The sequence below is a fragment of the Accipiter gentilis genome, chromosome 14, assembly GCF_929443795.1.
Source record: "Accipiter gentilis chromosome 14, bAccGen1.1, whole genome shotgun sequence".
NCBI lineage: Eukaryota > Metazoa > Chordata > Aves > Accipitriformes > Accipitridae > Astur > Astur gentilis.
In genome coordinates this window covers 23776134-23800000 of record NC_064893.1, presented here as the reverse complement: position 1 = coordinate 23800000, position 23867 = coordinate 23776134, and the positions used below count along the sequence as shown (strand labels likewise).

The following is a 23867-nucleotide window of genomic DNA, read 5'->3' as shown; positions in this document are numbered from 1 at the left end:
CTATACTCAAGAGAAAGTTCTAACAGAAAATTTGTTAGGTAAGAAATTTCTCATTCTTTAAACATTATTGATCAGCTCATCTGGAATAAAACTTCTGGAACTTCTGATTGACAAGGGTTTGTATTAATGTATTTCTCTGTGGAGCGGAATAAGCATTTGATCAGTTTATGCTGCTCTGTCCTCCTAGGCAATAACATTTTATTTACTCAATAACAATTTATTTATCTCATCTTACTAGAATTGTCTCACTCTGTGTATTCTTTATGAGCCAACTTCATTTCAGTTCATCATATTGTTTTACTGATTTGCACGCACATTCAAAACCAGGAAAAGAGTTACAGTTCCAAGCTAGATGCCTTTTCTGTTGAATGTCAACTGGATCTTCACTACTGTTTGTCTCTCAGATGCTGCTTCAGGAGTTCCTAGTGTTCAGCTGACATCTTTAAGTGCTGACCTCAGCTGCATTAAAAACATGTTGGAACAGACATTGTTTCAGAAATCCTTAATGATAACAGCACCTTTTCACAAATGCAGCATCCATTAATCACACAATGGACGTTATTTCAACGCCAAAGGCTAGAAGAGGGTGGCGATACATCTTCATTGTTGCTTATCTGTCAGTGTCAGTGCACCAATATCAATGGTTTTTACTCAATATGCAACAGTAAGAACCTGTATCAGGAAGGTCAGACCGTTCCTAGGAATCTTAGTTATTCTGATGGTTATTCTCAAAGTTAGCTTGTCAGGTCCCTTATTTATTTTTAAAAAGACTGTAGGAGTTCTTATTCTGTGAGCATTATTTAGTGAATGCTCAATTCATGTTAAGATTTTTTTTAAAAAAATCTTCTGAAGCCTTAAATAATTAAGAAAAATCATTTTAACATGCACCTATTGACTTTCTACCTACTAGCAAATGACTTGAAATAAATAAATCATGAAAACAGCCTCATACTTCACAGACAAAAGTGTGCATTGATGAGGAATGAAGGAGTTGATTCAGTTAGGGTAACAGTGACTGCTGTTGGAAATGACAGGTATGTACAAAAATGCAAGCCTGTCCTATCGGACTTCACTCTAAAAAATACCAGTACATTTCAAAAGGGCATTTGAAATGGGTTTCTTTGTTTGCAGGTGCATTACACCTTACAGCTGTTAGGATTTTTTGTAGTATTTTGTCTTCTAAATGTTGAATTTATATATCAGAAGAGCCAAAAGAGAAGGTATTTTAATTAAGGCTTCAGGATGCCAAGTCCCACAGAAATGCATAATATGATGCAGCCTCTGCTCTCGTCTAATTTGATTACAAACAATAAGTGTGAGGCTGGAGGACAAATGATATAAGTTGAATTATCTGCTTTCTATGTGGCTTTCAACATAAAGCAGCCCCCTAACAAGGCTTCCACTGTGTTTTCTTTTTTCTTTTAAGATAACAAGACTCCTGATTATAGATGTACCAAGAAAATAATGAAGTAGTCAATATATAGAAAGAATTTGCTAAGCCAGAGTATGGACAATAGTCTATCATGTAGGGCTTCATAGTTGCCTCGTAAGGCCAGTATATGTACTATGCCTGTTGTTATGCCTGCTCACAGCAGCATGGTTTATAGGAGTATAAACAGATTCGTATCTTTTCTCTAAAATATCTGGCATGTATTCGCCATGCAACTCCCTAGAGTGCATGATAAATATGCAAAATCAGGCTCATTCCTTTAAAGAAACATTGGCACTTACTCTGTGATTCTTTGAAATAAAAAGCTTTCTTCCTTAAGGTGCTTAAGAAAAAGATGACTCCCAAAACTTTCGTTTGTTTTTTTTTTTTTAATATCTGTTTCTTAAATACATAAACCTGACTTTTGTCATTTGTTCCTCTTGGTTTTTTTCCTATTTACTTGTTTTAGAAATGAACAGTTTTGCTAAAGGGTTCATTTCTTCTCTGCTGGAATTTTCCAAGCTAGAGTTTCACAGTATATCTTGCATATAAACTTTGGCTCATTTATTGAGCTTGTCAGGACATATTTCCTTTGAAAGCTCAAAACAGTCTTGTAGATGCCATATTTTTCCCTCAGACAGTGCAGTATGTGATGATATTTGTTCCTGGAGAGGTTCACAGGACAAGCTATGATTCACTTTCTTTTTTTTAACTTCACAAGAGATGTACAGTATCAAGAGGATTTTTTAATTCCCAGTTTTGCATCAGTTCAGACACATGCACCCATGTATACTCACATTAAGCTGCTTCTAAAGTAGAAAGTGCATTTGCAACCTGTACTTATACCTAGCTATCCACCTACCTAAAGAAATAACCTTCAGCTCTAGAAACACAATGTTGTATCTTGTGACCTAAATGAACAGCAGTGGTAACTGAAACAGAAAAAAGTGCTACAGATGTACAGTGGATATGCTTCCTAGTGTTAGAGCAGAAAACTGTATGCCTGGCATCTTATCCTGGTGAGAATCATTAAGGAAAGGACCCAGCAGCATATACTGCTTACCAAATATAACCCAGTTGGGTTTATTACCATTTAAAACAATAGTATAACCCTATCCGCTTGGTCATGCTGTTCATTTAGGTTTGTCCAAGGAGCTTGCATGGGTAAACCCTATTGTATTTAGTGCATAAGTGGAGAATATATGAACAGAAATAGAACTTCAAAGTTTTCATTGTTAGAAATGTCAATAACCATTATTTGGTCTTCCTAAAGTCATACTAAGGAGAGTGTGTTGCTGTGATGAATATATGCTGCTGCCATAAGCTTTAGAATGGCTTTCATTTTAACACCTTTTCTACTGGCAGATATTTAGGTGAGCAGATTCCTGTATGCAATCAAACTTTGTGTGCTAAGCTCTACAGAGCTCAGAATAAAACACTAGTTACAGCCTTACTGCTTGAATTCTGTTATATGTTAAAAGTACCTTCTATTATGTTTTTTACTTTTCAGGTGCTGCTTAGTTTGGAAATCAAGTAGTTGGGCCTCTTCTTTCAAGCAATAGTGCAAGCAGTATCAAAGGCTTGAAATTTGCTTAGTTTTGAAGTACAATGCATATGAATGAGGAGGAAATCTTGTATTCTAGGGATTAGGTATGTAGTTCATTTAAAAAATGGCTTACATTAATGTATAATAAAGAAAAGTATTTTTATAAAGGACAAAGGTACTTAGGATGACACACAGTTTTTCATATTAGATGAGTGACAATCAACTATTCAGAAACCATAAGCTAGTGTTTCCTAAAATGCTGTAATTTGAATTAAGGTCTGACTGGAAGAATATGAGCTAACACAATGTGGGCTCTGTGTAGAATACTTTTTTTTTCCTTCCATATTTTTTTAAGGTGAAAGTTCATAGATTCAGTATACTCTGTCTAAGTATTTGCAGTGTACCAAATATGCTGGAGAACGATCAAAGCAGAACAGAACTGAAGAATAAGAATAGAGGGGAAAATGTGAAAGTACCTAACTAAATAAGGATAAATGCTTGTGAAGGCATTCTGATAAGGCTTTTGCTTTGACAGATAAAGATGAGAGGACATCAGGGGAAATAGAGTTGATATGAGCTTTGTGCTCCTAACAGACAGTGCACCAATTTTGGGTGTACTGTAAATTTATGACTTGTCTAGAAATCTGGAGCAAGTGTGTTGGAAAGATGAGATCATTTGTCATATCCCAGAATACAGCAAGCCTGGTAGCCATCGGGTTTGCTGACCTTAGGTGACTCAAATTTTGGAACGGCTTTTCGAAGTGTTGAAACCATTCTGTTCCTGTTTGATTCTTAGATAATTCAGATCAGCATAATGTCTTAGTATCTTGCAGTACATTGTCACATAAGTAACAGTTGTCCTTTAGGTAAATTCTCTTGTTCATCCTCAGTTTAGGTAGGGAAGTGGATGTGCAGTGCAATCCTCTGTAGATTTGTTTTTTGGTTTACAGATAGATTGGATGAGATTTTTATTATAAATAAAGAAGTTTGACATGTGCTTTGTTCTTAATGAAGGTGTGATTTGGATTTTTTTCACCAGGGAAAGGTTTTGTCAGAAAAATGAGAGGAATTGGGAATTCTTGAAGCTTGTTCCCTGATGCTCTGCATGTGTATGATTATTTATATTGATACATATGTAAAATGAGATGGATAGCATTACATGCAAATGTTTTGCACCCTGTTACTTAGCTACTCAAAGTAGAGGTCACATATTGCTGCTTTCTAATGAATCACACTGTGATTTTGAACAGATGACAACCTTCTTATGCTGACTCCCCCTGAAAAAATTAGGGTAAGAGTGGTCAGTCACAAGAATACCAAGACTGATAACTGGGTTTCTTAGCTAACTGGTAAATGAGCAGAACCGTGTAATTTCTGAGAATGAGTTTGAAATTGTCAAACTTGAAAGCCTTAGGTTAGTCTCCACTGCCCATGTCTCTTTATATGCTTAAAGTGGTTTGTTGAGGACCGGAGCTTTAGAATTTTGAGATTCCAAATTTTTGCCTCATTACTTTTTTTCCTGTTTGCCCCTGAAACTGTTGATAAAGACACTGAATCTTACTTATGAACTTCTATAGTAGAGCTTCTTTAAAAACTTTGCTGACAGAACATAGTAAGTCACTATTTAGATGCCACTATGTAATACTTTTGTATTGGCAAGATCCCATCAGGTGGGCAGAGAAGATTTTGTGAGTTTTCTGCTGTGTATGAAGTATATGAAGAAACACTGGCAGTATAGGCAGGTGTAAACTAAGATGTCACTTTAGTATTCCATTCATTTTCTTTTAAGTACATTCTCTGTAGTCTAAAACCATGGAGCGTGTATTTGACACTGTCTGTTTTCCTAACCTCTTCCTTTCACAGAAAATTTTTAATCATACATATTATTTCAGCTGACTGAATTAAGGAAGATGACTAACTGGAGGGAGGAAACTCAGGCTATAAACTACTTCCTCTACCTACTTATCTAGGTCTAGTTGTCTTTTCTTCCTAGGAATATTTACTTATCTAGGTCTAGTTGACTTCTCTGTCTAGGAATACTTATTTCTTTTTTCAGCCTGGTTTTCCTGTTGCAATTGCTTGCCTTCGATGTTAGAACATGCTGTTTTCCCACTGTCTATAGACCAACTGAGGGAATGGGTCCAGTACCAGATAGGCTGCATCCCAAAGAACTTCTGAACTATGGGAAAGTAGATGTGACAAGGAGGTAAAGTGTGAGCTGAATGGCAGTGCACATTATAGTGGTATGAAATATCTTGCATCTGCAGGTCTAATTTTTTTAAGGAAGCTTTCTAAGAGGGAGATGAAAACAATGTGATGTTCTGTATGTTAATAGTAGCTATCAACTTTGAAAATTGCTTTGTGTTACTGTCCCGTTTCTCAGATTTGATTGTTGCTTTCTGTTACTTTTGACTGTATTCTAGAAGAGTACTGGGAGAACAAGGTGCCTTTTGTGGTTATAAACATCTGAAGCAATAATTTAAAATCATAATAAACACATATCTTCCTGCTTGAAGATGCTCACTGAGGCACCTGCTCAGACTTCATCCAGTTCCCCAGAATTAGTTACTTAATAATCTACTTGACCTTTGTGGTAAGTCATGGTAAGACTCTTCCCATGTGTAATACTAAGTCAGAAAAGGTAAAAAGTATTAATAAAGTTGTAAATATCAATGATGCTGGAGAGTATTTAAAAGCTTTTCAGGATGCATCACTGTTGATTTATGGAGTTACTAAAATTTAATAGTTGCTAAATGCATGGGAGCATTGTCCAAATTTTTGAAAAGCATTTCTTCATTGAAATCAAGATAGTATGAGACTTGAGTGTTACCTGTGTTTGTCGTGTAGCTTCATATGTGCGTTTAATATTGAATTGCAGTATTGTCTGAGTATCAGTATGTACAAAAGTATGTGAAAATGCAAGCTTCATATTATACACATTTTAATTGGACCTGAAGAATTCACAATGCTGTATTTAATTTGTCTATTGTAGTTCAATCTTCTTAACTTATGAGCTGCTGCAAAGCTATTCAAGTCACTCAGCATTTATTTTTAGAGCTGTAGGTCAGCAAGAGAACTTCTAATGCTCTGTTATGTGCAGAGATACTGCTGTTATGCTTCATTGTAGCTACCAACATCAATCTCATATGCAGCTAATACTATGCCCCTAGGAATAGCCATCCTTACTGTAATCCTTAGACTTTACGATAATGTGTCAGAATGGGGACAAAATATTTCAATGCTGAAATTACAGAAGAATTTGTCATCATATAAACACAGATGTAGAATTACCTGTAAGACTATTTTTAAATGCACTACACTTCAGGCTGTAAAAATTGAAGAGGTTGGTTATTCTACTCTTACATAATAGTGCTGCTAAACATAAACTACAATTTCACGTACACTGCCTCAGACCAGTGTAGCTGGACCATTTATATGATGTTGTGTATTTCAGTAAAAGTGGTATGGGGAAAATCACTGAGATAACATTGTTTATGTCACAGAGCTGACATGGAAAGGGGACAGTCAGGAACTGATATGTATCTTACGTAGTCTAGCTGCTTCTGATGTTACTTAAGGTTTAAAAATCCAACTTCAGTTAATAGTATCTGTGTCCGTGCTATAACTATTTGCCACAGTATTTAATTGTTCCTTTCCATTAAACTGATCAAGCTACTAAGAAACTTAAGCTTCTAGTTCACCTTAGTTCATCACTGTTATAGTCACTGGGGCAGGTCTAATAGACTTTTCTCTGAATTCATTTTTGTCAGACTTACCAGTGAGAGGATAAGGTGATCAGCACATTGCAAACTGAAAGAAGAGAAATATCTTCTATAAACTTTTTGAGAAGGCTTACTATGAGATTACTGTTGTAAAAAGTTTGAGGAGCTCCTGCTTCGTAACACAGCCTGCTAAATAGAGAGTTTCAGTTTCTTTGCCTTGTGTTTAGGTTTGATAAGCAAATGTTAACACTCCTACTACCTAACTCTGTTTTAAAGCAAGAGGAATAACATTTGCAGATTGCATTTGTGGTCATTAAGATTAGATCTGTGCAGTACTGGATTATCTGGAAGTATAAACCTATCTGTCTTTTTGCCAGACTGAACCAAGCTCATGATTTATTCTGGTGATCTAGCACAAGGGATGAAGTTACCCCAACAACATTGTTTAACACGTCTGAACTAGCAGAATGGCTTAAAGTCAGCCCTTTTGTTATTGGTTTGATCCATTCAGGCCATCCTAAAAGTTCAGGTTTTTGTTTTGGTTTTGGTTTTTTTTGTTGTTTTTTTTTTTAAATCATGGTTCCAGCAGCAAAGAGTTTTCTAGCACTCAGCTTGTGGTTTGTACCTCTAGATTTGTCAGCCACATGCTCACAACTGGGAATGTGTGTGGAAAATTAGAACTTGCAGAGATTGTTGAGGAGGGAAGGAAAGATGTGTTTCTTGAAGAAAAAGGCTCTAGTCTAAGAAAGAAGTGTTTTCAAAAGTCAAAACAAGCCCTTGAGGTTCCTCTGTTCAGATTTGATCACAGGGTAAAAACTGATGAGCAGTGCTTTCTAACTTCAGATGCTGTTAGCAGCAGTGGAGTGTCTCAATGATTTGAAGAGAAAGTGCATGACACGTATGTCAGCATCCTCAAGGCAGTTTGTAGTTAGGTACAAACTAGTATAGCTGTGCAAATTTTGAGAGTTATCACCATTGCCTATTATCAACTCTGCAACAGACAAATCTGCGTTATGTTTAAGTTTTAATAAACGTTTTAGTCCCTCAAAATCTCTTACAGCAGAGGCATCAGTTAAGGACTGATGAAAGGGACTCAGCTGGAACATGGTATTTTCTTCTGGATCTTGAGCACTCAGCTGCAAACTTTTTCCCATCTTTTTTTGTTCTTGGGCTTGGTGTCTGTGATCCTGTTGTGGCTTAACACCAGCAGGCAGCTAAGCCCCACACAGCCACTTGCTCTTTCCCCTGCAGTGGGATAGGGGAGAGAGTGAGAAAGGTAAAACAGCAAAAACTTGTGGGTTGAAATAAAGGCAATTTAATAGGAAAAGCAAAATCTACATTGCTAGCAAAGCAAAACAAGGAATTCATTCGCTGCTTCCCATCAGCAGGCAGGTCTTCAGCCATCTCGAGGAAAGCAGGGCTCCATCATGCGTAATGGTTACTTGGGAAGACAAACTCCATAACTCCAAATGTCCTTCTTTCCTCCTTCCCCCAGCTTTTTACAGCTGAGCATGATGTCATATAGTATGGAATATGCCTTTGGTCAGTTGGGGTCAGCTGTCCTGGCTGTGTCCTGCCCCTCCCCAAGCCTGCTCTCTGGCAGGACAGCGTGAGAAGCAGAAAAGGCCTTGATGCTATGTAAGCACTGCTCAGCAATAACTGAAACATCGGTGTGTTGTAAACACTTGTTTTAATCACAAATCTAAAACATAGAACCATATTAGCTACCCTGAAGACAATTAACTATATCCCAGCCAAAATCAGTACAGATCCTTAGGGGATCAAAGTAAACAGACTGCCTATTGACTGTTTTAGAAAGATGCTGAATCATGACTTTCCATCATAAATACATTGGTGTTTTCCTACTTGCCTTTTTTTCCTCACAAATTGGACAGGGCTTGGATAAATTATAAGTAACTGAAGTTATGTGATTCTATCAGAATCCTAGTTATTTACTTATTCTTTGAGACTTCCTGTTCTAACTGCTTACTTCATGGTTCTTGAGCAATTGAGCACTTGAGCATTGTCGTCAATATGGATGTGTCTACCTGAGTCTTCAGACAGTCCAGAATACCAGATATGGAAAGTATGAACTGCTTTACTAAGGTTGCATTAAGGAGTGTTTCTGTTTTAATTTAGCAGCAGTTGGTGTATATGTCTGTGTGTTGCATGGGAAGGTTGTTACCTCCTCTGACATTGTACCCCACCATTCCCCTTGTCCTTCTCCCTCTCCCCCTCTTCTGCTTCATCCTGCACCCCAGAAACATATGTGCATATTACCCACTGCAGTAAGTGCTGGAGCATACCTTAGTTGACACTCAACAGATGCATGTACACACACATAGTAACTTGTTTGCTCTGTAGGCTTCTCCAGAGTACAGGGGGGTCCTCAAATACTGCTTCTCAATAGCATTATTTGAGCGTGTATTGTCTATAGCCCTACATTATTGCTCTAGTTATCTAAGTGGGTGACAGTTCAGAGCATAGTTGTCTGAGACCTTCATTGGCAACACTAATCTGAAAGATATTCCTTGTGCTGGAGTATCAAGGAGAGCTGTTAGCATGGGATAGTTCATATGTTCTGATGCACATATAGAAACTATGGTAAGCAAAGCAAATGATTACATATTATGTAGCCTAGAAATTTAATCTGCAGAGCCCTAGAGATCCGTGGGCTTCAAGTTGGAAGCTGCTAACCTGGCAAATAGAACAGTGTTTTGGAGCCCAGGATGTCTGTTCCTAGATGGATCACTGACCTGTTGAATTGACCTTGAGTAAGCCATTTTACCCTTCTACAGTTCAGTTTCTCAATCAATATAACAAATATTCAATACCTAATTTGTAAAACCCTTCAAGAACTAATTCTGAAAAGCAATAGGTAAGAAGCTACTATTAGAGAATGTAAGATATGCAAAACCAGTTAAGCTAAAAATCTTAAGAGAATTATAACTTTTATATTTTCATCTAGAAAAAGCCAAAGATAGTCAAGTTTAATTTAACTGCAAAATTACCTCAGATCTGAACTACGCTGCCATATGATAATGTAGTGTCCTGATGCAGTTGTCATCTTACTGTTCTGCAGTGTCAGCCAAAGAGCAGGCTTAGAGTTTGGGTTGCAAAAGATCAAATACAGTGGGAAATGGCTGGTTGTTCACACCTTGTACTCAGATCTGGCAGTCTGTAGTAGTAACTCTGGAATAGCTTTCCTATTGTTTCTTTCTGAAGAATTTCTTTTAAAGTACCTGGATTCATCCAGGTAATTCTGCATGGGCTTGTTCTGGATGATTGGTATGCACAGTTCATATACTGATATAGGCTGAATTTACACTGAACTGCAAAGGAAGAGGCTCAGCCCAAAAATCTTGTTCTAAACTAAAATTCATGGTCAAAAATTCATGCCACATAGCAGAAAAACACTCCCACCACCAAACCAAAACAGCTCTAGAACAATACTAACCTTAGCGATTTGAATTCCAAGTGGGAACTTTTTTTTTTAAGGTGTGTGGAATTGGCTGGTTTTCCAGAAAAGCTGCAAACTACAAATTCTGGCCCTTGTCTATCTGGAGTTCAGATCCAAGGGTTTATTTTAGGCATATCTATAGCAGTGAGATGAGAAAGGGGAATTATCAGCTGGGGGAGGAGCAGGAGGAGGAGTTAGCTGGGAGGAGAAGGTTCCAACCTTAATATTTTTGTCTTTAAAAACTGCAGCTGAATATATCAAATGAATATGTCATTCATCTCTATGCTCTTCAGGCTGGTTTTGACAAATTGCTGACTGAAATCTAAGAACACTTTCAAAATGCTACCTTGTTTTCTTTGTGCATACTATTTATAAACAGAAGTATTTCCACACTTTGAAAGATTATTTGGGTGCTTTTGCTTTTGACTGTTTTGAATTTTAATAGACTAGATATCTATCTATATTAAAAAAAAAAAAGTAAAAATAAACATGTTATATTTCGAGACATTTTATCCCAATTGTTGGTGAAAAGTCTTTCACAGTCTCTTTGTAGGGCATAAACAATATGCTGAAAGATCTGTGCGCGGAGATGAAATATTACTTCTAACTTCTTATCATTCAGTTTTAGTGTGGTTCAAATAAAGATGATTTTTAAGAGATATTTGGGGGGGAGGTGTGTATTATTATTTTAAGAGATATTACTGGCCATAAAAGATTAACATGTTTTCCATTGTTGTTACCATTTGAAGTGTTACCAGCTACCTTCTGGCAGATAACACACTGCTTTAAGTTTCAAATATCTACTAATTCATGCAGCATTTAAAAGCAAGCATTCTAAACAGGTGCTACCTGATATAACCCATTTTGATTTTGACTTGATGAGCCTGAGACTGGGATATTATTTGCATATATTTCTTCTCTTTCCATATCCTAGATATTGGAACCACCATGTTTTGCAATGATTTTATGCCTAAGATAGTTTTTAAAAAATTAAAATTGCTCTAGGCATTTTAGAGGTTTTAATCATAAAACTGGGAGTATTGAATAGATTCTCATTTAGCAAGTGTGTCATGGTGCTTTTGGTGAAATATTTTTTTTTTGTTCACTTAAAATACTTTCTTCTTGGTAAAATACACTAGGCTATTTCAGTTACTTTGTATTAAACTGATGCAAGTCAGAACAAAATTTGGTGTGTGATCTTGTGTGCATTTAGAAATATGCAAGCCAAAAATCTGCTGGTGAGTAGGAGATCCGCCTTGGAATTACATACTACTACAGCCAGAGCTCCTGGGGTAAAACATTCCACTTCATGAAAGATTTTGGCCTTTTTAAAATCTATTCAGCTGGAAATGATTAAGCCTGAAGTTTGTCTCGACCTATTTCTTTGCTAGTAAACAAAATTCAAAACATTTTTTCAGGAAAAACCTAACAGCCAAATCTGGAAAAAATAGATTCTGAGTTTAAAAATCTCATTTTAAGAATTTGCTCTGCATCTACAATTTACATATCAACTTTTCAGTGTCTGGCAAGGGCTTTTGCCAACTAAGAGCATCCAGTCTTGTCTTCAAAAATAGTCTCTTCAATTCCTGAAGAAATACACTCAGATATTCTCATGTCAGACACTCCAATTTGGTAGGGGAGGTAGTTGATCTCTGTTACACTTTGGGACTATCAAGTTTCTCAAGAATTATTACTGTAATCAACCATGAGAGTGATGAGGCATGTAAATAATGTAAAGCTAACTAAAATACAAATAAAAAGGTTGCATTGCCAAATGTCAAGAGTGTTCAGCTACAATTTCAGGACCTAAGGAAAGCTACATAAATTTTCAGAACTGTTTCCTATGGGTGCTAACCACTCCTGAAAAATTAGTTCACTCCATTTTAGGTATGTAAATAAGACTTACTATGTGTAAGATATCTGACTTGTAATTTGCTGCTCACTGGTAATGCAGAAGCTTTGCAGTGATAGAAATATAGACTGTGCTTCTACTAAAGTTAGTAATAAAATTCTCTCTGAATTCAGGATCAGACATAATTTTCAAGGAATGTTTGAAATCAGAAATAATATGTATCCTAAGCCAGAAAGGGCAGCTGTGATGTTTAAAAATAAAAAAAAAAATAATTAAAAAAACCCAGAACGATGTTTAGAGGGACCAATCAGGCTCAATTTGTTCTATGCCAAATACAGCTGTAGCCAGTGATGCTCCTACAATGATGAAGAGTTAGGAGAGGTTTAAATGGCAAATGGAGAGGACGCTGCTTGTGAATCTAGAGAAAATGACATAGAGCAAAGTATTTTTCTCAAATGAAAAGAGAAATTATGATTATGGTATTGAATAGCAATGCGGCTCAGTTGGATCTTGTAATATGCTGTACACATGAAGAAAACATAGATATAAATCACCTGAAATGGGTATTTATGTGATAGAAAGAAAATAAAAGGTTGAAACTAAGATAATTGGGTGGAAGACCAGAATGCTAGTCAGATTACAGAATTGGAATCTTTTATCTTGTTATATAAAGTATGAAAGAAGGATCTAATTGCACAGGACTCTGAACACAGACAGTAGCTGAAGACTTATTTTTAGTGCTTTAGACAACTCTATAATCAGCCTGAAATTTTCAGAAGATGAATAAAAATCAGATCTATTAATACAAATGTATTAAAAAAAATTTAACACAGAAGATGAGAAGAGGAAGAAACAGGTTTGCAAAGCACATTTCAGACATCACTGACTCAGTAGCTCTTAATAGTATAGTATTGTAGTCATGATCTGGGTTTTCTTGCATGCAGGAATCTTAATTGTCACTTCATTATAGGAGATTGCAAACTGTAAAGGTAGAGGAGTGATGCTAAAGCTCACATGTAGATTCAACTTTATTTTTAACTTTCTGGAAATGAAAGTAAAGCATTCTTTAGCAGGGGTGGGACATGTTTCTGTTTCAGTATTTTTCTCGTTGTTTTGAATACAGTAGAAAGCATTTGGGTGGCTTTAGTGTCCTTTAGACATTATATAAATAATCTCTGCCTTTGGGACTTGGGGGGAGCGGGGGATAAATTGTTGATTTGTAATTAAAAAGCAACTTTTTCAAAATATAATAATTTGTATTTTAAGAATTCATAACATATGCATTAAATCTTTCAAATGACTGCCTGTTACCTGTACTGAGAGTAATGAAGCTACCATAACACTTTCAAAACTGCATATCTACATGCTGATACATCTCTGTAGTCCCCAGAGGAAATAATCTCCATAACCAAACCCACCAAATGACCTTACAGAAAGTGAGTCAAGAAACCCCCAAGGTCCTTGCAGATGATCAATAAGTGAGAGGTGCCGATGACTGGTAGGTGAACATTTCTCATAAAGTAACCACTCCATCTCTGATGAATCAGTCCTGACCCCCAAGGGACATCTACAAAGCACCTTCAAAAGATATGCTTCAATATTAAAATTCATGACTCTGTTAAAAGGTAAAAATTATGGACTCGTTAGAGATACTGGTTTTATAGGTATTATAATTTTTTTAACCTCTCTTCTGATTTCTTTTATATTCCTACCTCAGTAATAAGTCTATGTTTTTCAGGAGATGAGTTACTTCTTTGTTTTAACAGATCAAGCTATGTCTCCTCTTTCTTTGTTAGCAAGCCTCCCTATATCAGAGATATGAGCTACTTTTCTTTCAGATGGCTTGATTAACACATTAGTTAGAGCAGTTTAGCTTTGAAGATTGCTGTTTCTACTTCAAGAAGTGCTTGATATACCTGAGGGTGTGTCTGTTCCTTCCCACGTGTAGCAGTTGATCTAATAACAGGTATCACATCCCACCATAAGCTTTGCCTCACTTGTGCTATTGAGGCAACCGAATAAGAAAATTACTTAGCCTTCTTTGTGTGTTCAAAATGCTGGCAATTGTGTAATTTGCTCTCCTAATATTTCTTAAAATTGTGCAATTGAAGTCCAGCTTAGAATATATAAATATTCAGATCCAGATATCTATATTATTATTAAAATTATTGGTGATAGAGAGGGAGAATAGCTAAACAATAATTAGAAGACATAATTAAAAGCAGAGTAAGTAAACAGTAAGCTGTAGTTTTCCTAATGGTGGTGAAGTCCAATTGCATCCCTTCGGATTTTGTGCCTACAGAATAGGTCTTTGTAAGCGAAGGTACTTCTGCTGTAGGTGCAGCAAATTCATCTGAACCTAAAAACTGCAACCCAAACCTTTATATGGCGAAGAGTATATAACGTACACTGGATACCTGCTCCAATTTGAGGAGCTATTGAGAGGCAGGACATGACAGTGACCATTCAGGGTGCCAGGAGTGCTCTACTGGAGATAGATGGAGATAATGTGGTCACGCAGATAGATCCTTGACTAACATTAAATGCACAGTGGGCCACAAAAAGTGACCATTGTAGTGTTACATTAAGGTGAGGCCTGCTGCTCTTTCTATCTGGTATCAGCTGATTATACATTTTTCTGTTCTAATACTTTCAAATCAGAGTATAGTTGGTTTTAGATAGGCACCAAGTATTTTATCGTTACGTACTTTACTATTTTCTTAGGAAATGTTATTTAATAAGGGCAATGGTTATTGACTTCTAAGAGAAGTTTTAGTAAAAGTGAATATAATAGTCTTTCACATTTTGCATCACATACTGACTTATGCTGAGATTGCAGCTAATCATTAGTTAATAATCAATTGAATACATTGTCCCATTGCTCCATATCCATACATTTTCAACATCCACTTATCAGAACAGGAGGCAGCCTGAGCATCGTACTAAAATGTGTTGAAAGCCTACAAGGGAAAATTAGATCAGGATGTACAAAAAAAATCTGAATTCTTTATGAAAAGAAAAAGTCTTTATTAAAATAAATTATTAAATCATTGCTGGCTTACAAGCAGCTATTCTAAGGGTAATTTGTAAATGCGGAAAAAGGAGGCCTGCTTTTTTCACAACTGTTCTCTTTTCTAACTTATATGGGCTGTGTGACCAACATTAGTTCATTGAATTTGCATCCTCTGTATAGATCTTCAGATGCATCTTTGAGCCTTATTAATTATATTAATGCTTAGAACACATATATTAATTTTGTATGTGAACTTCAGGATCATTCTAATAGTGTTTTCTTATGAATTTCTGTTTGGCTTTCCAGGAAAGATTTGGGTTGGGTTTGTTGTCCAAATAGATAAGCTATCACTTCTGTCAGTGCACTGGGGTGTTACTTTTGTTGCTGTTACAACTTCCCCATCATCTTTGCTGCTTCAGTATTTTGCTAAGTAACTTGCATCCACTGTTGTGTGTTATGATCAAAATTCATTTGATTAGTCTTAAACTAGAACTAGTTTAAGCCTTGACACTTTGTAAACTCATAGTTTGTAACTAAATTCATACAGTGTACTATACTTAATCTTTATTTTTTCACCCAGAAGAGTATAATGCATTTCTTTGCTTAGCATTTGGATCAATCAAGCAAGGTGAATTTTACCCTTCTCCTTTCTTTTCTTGGCTGTGTTCCCCTTTTCCATTTTCACAGTACCTCAAAACATATAAAATGTTTTCCCGCATAAAGTGATTGCATATTTATAGAAAGTGCAACTTGACTTTAAAAGATGAGTGGAACAATTGCCCACAAAATCATATTGATCTGGAGTCTGTGGTATAAAACGCATGCAATGTGAGGTATCAAGGAGTGGACCACATTGTGCTGTTTATGCCTTCTAATAGCATTCTGATTTGTTGTTGAAGCAGTATTTACACATTTTATGCAACTGAAATGCAGTTGTTTAAAGAAGTAAAAAATTAAACTCCGTACTGCCATAAGGGCTCTGACTGGTGTAATTGGTATAACTCTGGACTGATTACTATAATAAATTACACTGAGGAAAAGCAAGGGAGATCAGACTCATGTTCTGTTGCTGGCTTTATTTCTAGGTCTCAGAGCATGTGTGTATACATTAAAAAATATAAAAGCAGAGAGGGGAAATCAAAATGACTAATGGTTTGAGAGGTTTACATATGATGAGTTACTATAAAGATTAGCAAGTCTGAAGCAGAGTTGGAAGGCATTGACTGAAGTATGTAAAAATGTGAAAGCCAGCCCTTCTTTTCTCTTTCATGTAATGTGAGAAGAGAACAACGTTTGAGCTCTGAAAGCACAATGTATTTGGCAACAGTGAAAAAGACATGCCTTGCGCAGCATGTTGCCCATCTTCTATTTTTGGGGTGTTTTTTAATGACTTGGACTCTCTCTGACTGTCCTCTTGTTTCCCAGAAGTTGCTTCTTTGTATTGCTGACGTGCTGCTCTTCCTGTTGTGCTCCATTTTGGGGGGTGAGTTCCCCATGAGTGCTTGTTACACCCTTGAGTTTCAGCTGTGGTCTCAGAACTGATGAAAAGATAATGTTGTGGATACCTGCCAACTGGATCAAAGTTGTTCCCCTTCATGTGCAAATCCATAGTTTAGTTAACAGTCCAACATGCATTGTTCAATATATTTTTCTGTGCCAAGCTACTTGAAAGTCAGGTGTACAGAGAAACTGTAGATTAAATTTTTGGAGGGATTTATGCGCCTAACGATGCAGATAGATGTGTGATGATATTTAAAGAAATGCCTGCATGTCTATTTTCTCCTAATTTTAATAGGTATATCCTGGCATATTTTTTTTAGACAAATTATTTAGGTAATAGGCAACACTTGTTATCTGAGATACAGTAAATAACTCAAAGCTGTTCAATGGCATACTGTGAGAGAAATCTGAAATATAGTTGGTGATGCACAGTGAAAAAGCTCTGGTGTGGGAGTGAAAGGGAGGGATCTTGTTTCTTCATTTTATCTTTTGAACTCCTGATCCATTGTGATGATCTATGTACACCAATGGAATCCTTTTCCAGGTAGTGAATGAAAGAGTTTGTTTTTTATTTAAAAAGTAGACACCTAAAAAGTTCCTTCCTCGTTGCACCAGTAGGCTTTCAGACCTTCTTGTTTTACCAGTAATTTCACATGATTTTGTTGCCCTAGACTTCAAATAAACCACAGTGTTTTAAATATATCTATATCCCTCAAATTTTTGGCAATAGGAAAACTAGCTGAAATCACTAAACTGCTTTAACTTTGGAAACTATTCACCGAGTATGCATAATAGTTGTTATCCATCCTGTTTTGTAACAGTGCCAGAACAAGTTCTTTTGAAATGCATGAGATGGAAACCCCATTCTCTTCAAGAGGAAGCACCTTTCACTTTGCAGGGTTGTCTCGGACCAGGGGGTATATTATCCTCTTAATGCACTTGCATAACTCCCATTAACATTAATGGAAATTACATGCACTCACTGTGAGGTGAATATACCCTTTTGTTGAAATGAGCAATCTATTGCGACAGATTTTCCAGTGATGTTAGATCAAATTTAGATTGCTATACTAACGTCACTAATACATCTTTGTTGCTTGTAGTTTATATTAATGAAAATTCACAAGGTAGCTTTATATTAGGTCTTATAATGAAAAATCCCATTTACGGTGCTCTAGAAAAATTGTGTTTTAAACAGGGAGCTTGTCCATTTTCTTCTCCAATGTAAAATGTGGACCACTGTGTAGTAAACTTTGTATTTTCTTTTGGCTTGGTAGTTATTGTTTGCAGTCCCGTTAGAGATAGTTTGTAAAGGTTGTATATTGCAGATGGCAAACTGTTGGCCTGTGGTTAGGACAGCAGAATGCTGGGTTCCTGGTTCTGTTTCTGGCCTTGTTGCTGAGAGTCTGTTTGGCTCTGGGTGACTCAGCTGCCTTATCTGACACTAATTAATATCTAAAATGTGCAGAATCAGAACATCATAGCTCACAGGTGTGTTGTAAAAATTGTCTGTAAATTGTTTTATTGTGAGATGAAAGCCACTAGAAAAAGGTCAAATGTTATCTCAGAAAGTGATATAACAATTTTATCAAAATGTTAGCAAGATGTAGCTCCTGTTTTACACACAGCTTTTGTGTTAGTGTAACCTGCTGTTAGGGAGCGGTTTACTTATACTAATACAGTTATACTGTTGCAGCCCCTAGTGTGGACGCAGTTGTACTGACATAAAGTGCTTCACTTGTATTGTTTATTTCTGTCAGTATAGGAGCACACTTGGTGCCTTAGCAGTGAAATAGCTGTATTTGGAGGAATTGTGCCATTTCACTTTTTGCTAATTTAGGGTCAGTATATGTGTAGCCAAGAATGCAGCCAACTATGAAAAAAGCTTCAAGACCATTAGCCTTCTCCAGCAAAGTCCGAATTAGGTCATTGGAGGCAATGCTTGTTTTAAAGCAAAAATCCAGATAAATCATAGGTGGAACAGAAGTATTTATACAGATAGATAGATAGATCTTGCATTGCTTTTCAAAATACTTACTTCTAGAACTCTGTAGTTCTTTCTGTGAGTCCCTTCTGCTCTGGCTTTTTTCCTTAAAACTACAGCTAGTCATTTTCCTATAGCATTTTCAGGAACCATCGTATTTCCTCGCTGGCTCTGCATCTGTTTAAGTGTGTATTTTGACTTGAGTAGGGAAATGATAGAATCTTCTTTTTCTAACCTGTTTCTTACTCCTCCTCTTCCATTGATTGTTTTTCTTGCACAGGAAAACTATATCCTGTCCATTTTCAACCACATAAACCATTTTCACTGTAGCATCATTTTATGATAAAAATGGTGGCTTAAAGTTATTTTTGTTTTCAGACATATATTTTCTAATGCATATTTTAAAGATACAAATTCAAAATAAAAATTTACAGACACACTGGAATTTGTGATCTGTGGCCTACTCCGTGGATAATTCACTATCAGATGTAATAGTAGCTGTCAGGAAGTTCCGACGTAACCTGTGTTGCATGTGTGACGCTCTCAACATGGGAATGCTAGAAGAAAATGTCTTACTCTTACATTCTGAGACATATTAATGTACCAGTATCTTTGAGAGATATGTATTTAAGAGGTCCTTAAAGAATCCAGTGGAAGTATTACATTTAGATATTTATGCAAGCACTATTAAATTCCAGGAGCAGAATGTAAGCGGTTCCAAGCGGTGTAGATGGCTCCTGCTGCAAACACAGTCCCTACCTCGAAGAGCTTGGTTAAGCTTTTCTTAACTACTAATCAATATTGAGTCCTTTCATTTCAACCGCACAAGTGGAATGGGGTCTGTGTTACCGGCACACTATGAGAAGTCGTCAAGCTCTCCTGCTACAGGTGTCCCGGTGCAGGGCCCCAGGCAGCGCCCAGCCCCTCACCCGCTTCGGGGTCTCTTCCCCTCCCGCCGCAGCCCAGCAGCGCTTAGGGGGCGGTCAGCCGCGCGGGGCCAGCGCTAGCACTAGGAGACAAGAAGAGCGTAAACGACGAGGGGCAATTAATTCGCTCTCCCCACGCCTCAGTGGACTATCGCCCTTTGCTTATAAAGGCTTCGTGCCCTCAGCGGCAGCTCGGCATCGGCCCCTTCCCCGTTGACGGGGGCTGGCTCCGGGGCCTCGCCCGTTGTCCCCCTGCGCGCTGGGGTGCGGAGCTGCGCCCCCGCCGCCTCCTGCCTGGAGGGCAGAGCTGGAGGGCAGAGCTGCAGCCCGCGGGGCTGCCGCCGGACTTTGAACCAGCCGGGGGCTGGTGGAACAGGTTTCCTCTCTGCGCGCCGCCGGGGCGTTGCGTCAATCCTGGGAGGAGGATCCTCGAGGTAAATGAACTTTTTAAACGGGAAAAGAAGAAGGGAGAGGAGGAAGAAGAGGTGGGGCAGCAGCCGCCCGAGCGCTTCCTCTAAACGCTTGTTCGGGAAACGGGCTTCGGCCGCTGCCCGGCGCCACGGCCGGAGGATGCTCTTCTCCGCCCCGCCGGGCTCCGCAGGCGAGCTGTCAGAGCGCCGGCCGTAGCGGGGCACGGCTGAGCGCCAGCTCCGCGGGTGAGTGTGCGCCGGAGGCGGCCGCTTCTGCGCTGCCCGCGCAGGGAGCGCTGGAAGGGGCGTTTGGAGCCCTCCTTCCTGCCCGCCTCCCCAGCTAGGGTTACGGCGCGGAGCCCGGGAGCGGCCGGGCGGCGGTGCCCTCGCATCCGCGGCTCTCGGAGGCCGAGCGGGGCTGCCGGAGCGGGGAGCCTGGGCGGAGGGTCTAATGCAGCAGGCGGCGAGCAGGTCTGGCCGCGCTCCTGCTGCAATAGGTAACGGGCGGGGCTGGGAGGTGAACGAGGCGTTGCGAGAGAGGGGGCTCGGGGCTGGGAGGGCAGGCAGGGGCGAGCGGGCGGACGAGAGGCGCCGGGTACCGGACAGGCGGAGGCTGGAGGAGAGGCGATGCGGTCCAGCCGTCGGGATAGCTGCACCCCCGCTGCCCCGGGCCGGCCCGCTCTGGTGCGGCGGGAGCTGCCCCGGAGCGCCGCCGCCCTTCGGCCCTCCCGGCCGTGAGGCTGCTGCCCGCCCCGGCGCGGCAGGGTGGGCGCTCGGTGCCAGCCCGGTAGCTCTTAACCCTGCTGGGGGGGGGGGGGGGGTGGCGGGCCGCGCCCCCCTTGTGCGGGGGAGGAGAGGGCACGGTCCTGGCGGCGGTGGGTGCTGGAGGGGCCGTGTGCGTGCCGGCCTCTCGCTGGAGGTATCCCCGTGGTCGGTGAGCGGTAGTCGCGCCGGTTGTGGCTGTGCGGAAAAGAGTTTCCGAAGACAACCGATGCCATAGCACTTAGCTTCTCATTTGGCAAATTACCGTGCGTATACGGCTAATACGTGTACTGGATGCCTGTATGTGTTTGCGTATGTGTGTGCGCAGCGTGAGTCTTTTGATGCGTGTGGCTACAAAACAATCTGTTTGCTTGGTAGAAGGTAGTCGTATAATGGTAACTGTTCTTGCCTACTTTTTCTGTCTTAAAGCACTTGCATTCATTCCCTTCTGGTATTTTCAGAAGTGAAAGTCTGTGGTTATTGCTGTACTTAATACAAGTAAATATAATTATCTTTAAAGTCAAAGGCTGTGTATCTTTATTATTTATAAATATGTGAAGATAATAAGTATAATAGGGAAATAGTTCTTAATGTCTTTCAAGCTGTTATTGGGTCATCGTTGCACGTGGTGCAGAAAAGCATGTTTATTATTGTGGATTTGGGGGATCCAAATAGCAATTTAACCTATCTGAGGACTGACTAATTTTGTGCGTATTACTGGAAAGCTCTAATAATAACAATCAAGCAGTAAACAGAAATAATGGTATGCATTGGGGGAAAGTACATTGTGCTGTTTGCAACACTTTTTAAAATACCAAGTCCTAGGGAAATTTATAACTAATTTACAGTTCAGTTTTATTTAAAATGAAGTTATAGAATAGGGAGGAGATTCTGCAATGCAAGTAAGCTTCCCTGTGATAAATATTTAGCTTTGGTATAGAGTTCACCAGCATAAGGAAGGCGAGTCAGAAGAACACATCTGAATAGTAATTCAGTGCTCTAATAAGTCTGGAAGCTCTGTTCCTGACTTCTGAAGAAATTGTAGGTACTTGCAAATAAAAATACTTTAGCTGTAGTTTGTGCAGGTAAATCAGCACAGCTGTAATCTTTGAGAGTCACATTTAGCAATGGGGGTTTGATTTTGTACTTTCTCGTAAGTTTTTGACTGCCTGGGGAAAAAGAAAATCAGAAAGTACAAAACTATAAGTAAACATAGCATGGTGTTAGATTACAGCAGTAATGTTGGTACCAGCCTTCCCCTGAGAATCTTGTTTGATTGCAAACAAGATTCTTCCCAATCCACATATACAAATGTGTTTATCTCTTACGAACAAAATATGATGGTTGGCAGCTTCAGTGAAAAAGGAGTTACCATAACCAAACCTGGATGTATAGGACTGACTCGAGTTAAAAGAACAGCAGCACTACTGAATCTATTTAACTGGCAAAGTGGCTTTAATTGGGCTGGTTGCTAGGGAAGGGCTCCAGCACCATGTATTTCAATGAATTTAAACATTGGACAAATGGCACACCTAAGTCTGCTTAAATAATACACCTGGTATTGGCTCCAGCCGTATTTAGAGCAGGTGTGCACTGCTTCTTGCTAACCAGTTTTCCCTTAATGTGCAGTTCCACGGTGTGGCTTACATGCTGTTACCCTGTTCCATGGTGGTTGCTGGGCGAGTTGAGCTTGCCATACCAATTCTGTATTTAGTGTTTTGCATTATGCTTATTTTTTAAAAAAATAATCAGTTAATGTAAACATAACTAGAAACAGCTTTCTAGAATTAGGCTCGAAGCAGGATTAACTTACATATTTGATACATGAATTAATTTGTTACATGGTTTGTACCTTTTCTGTTGCAGGAAAAGTCAGATATTACTCTTGATTATATTGGAATAACTTAATTATTTGACTTTAGTGAAGTTGCACTGGGCCTATGCGTGGGACAGTTGTGCTAGGACTTGCATTAGCAAGGTTGGGAGTGCCAGTGTGCGCAAGCCACTGTCAGTTACTGGTTTTGCACACAGTGCCTGTTAATCTCTGCCAAGCAATACTAATCAACAGCATATTAAAAATACTATCCGGGGGTAGAACTGACACTGGTCATCCCTGTGCATCCTCCCTGTGCTGCTGTAGAACTGACATTAATAACTGTCAGCAGTATTAAAAATAAGTCTTTCCTTAGTGTAAATGCTACTTGGGAACAGAACCTGGCTCCGTTTTTTTATAAATAGAATAAACGTACTGAAGTCTGGCTTTTTCTCTTCAACATTTATAATGTGACTTAGTGTAATGTTCTGTGTTGCCACACAGGAGAATTAAGTTTGGCTCTATTCTCATTCCCCATACTAGCAGGAGTTAAGAACAAAAGGAGGCAGCTGTATCTAATTCAGGCTATGAAGGGAGTCAGGGACTTGTTAAACTCAACCGTAAACCATAGAAAATAAGAGGACCAGACTTTCTCTAAAGCAGCCTGCTAGGAGGTTTCATAGGCTTAATAAAGCTCAGCTTGATGCCCCAGCTGAAGAACATATCATAAATTTCTGATAGCACTTTCCTATGAAACAGGAGTGACCAGACTTGTCAAGTTCATATGTGTAATCTGGGAGAAAATAAGTGGCATACCTAATTCTCGTGAGAGCCACTACAGATTAAGCGTCTTTAATATTGGAGGATGGCCTGCAGAGGCACATAAAGCAGTGGACCATCTGTACCACTCGGATGAAAATGCATCACTGGAGAGGGTGCTATATTAAAAGTGAAGGCAGATTGGGGCACTGCTGTGGAACTCTTCTGGCTTTATCTATGAGTTGCAGATTAAACTTCTTGACAGAAATGGGGAAAGAACTGTTAATAGAGACTTCATGTCATATTTCTTCCCTGAAGTTCACCGAAGGCTAGGGGTTAAAAAAAATCAATCTATATTTGACCACTGGCAATCCATGCGAGAGACTCTGCTGCTGCTATTCTGAGAACTATTTAAAGTCGGCTTTTAGATTTTACTGCATATATGCTGTTAGTTGTGGCATGTCTGTCTTTTATGAATACATACTTCAAGAAATAGGTTATTTTCTAAAATTGCCTTAATTTTCTTACCTAGTTATTGGTATGAGTTTTGCACATAATTACATACTTTGAGTTGGTTCCCAGCAGTACTTGCCCAGATAATAATAGGAACATAACGCATCAGAATAGTTGAAAAATCTTCATTGAGGAGGAGCTTGAGAAAGAAGTAACAGGTTTGGTAGAAGATGTCTGT

At 38.8% G+C, this 23867-nt stretch overlaps 1 protein-coding gene across 7 annotated transcripts in view; it reads left to right on the top strand.

Moving 5' to 3' along the window:
• SULF2 (sulfatase 2) overlaps positions 1–23867 on the top strand; it is a 165360-nt gene that overhangs the window by 73837 nt on the left and 67656 nt on the right. For 2 of the 7 annotated variants that reach the window (XM_049816418.1, XM_049816413.1), the window contains exon 1: positions 19494–19866. The exons of 4 other annotated variants lie outside the window; for them this stretch is intronic. The gene's annotated coding sequence lies outside the window, so the exon portion shown is untranslated. Of the gene's footprint in view, positions 1–19493; positions 19867–20068; positions 20089–23867 lie in introns of those variants that run through there. One more of the 7 variants, XM_049816416.1, reaches the window with a different exon arrangement.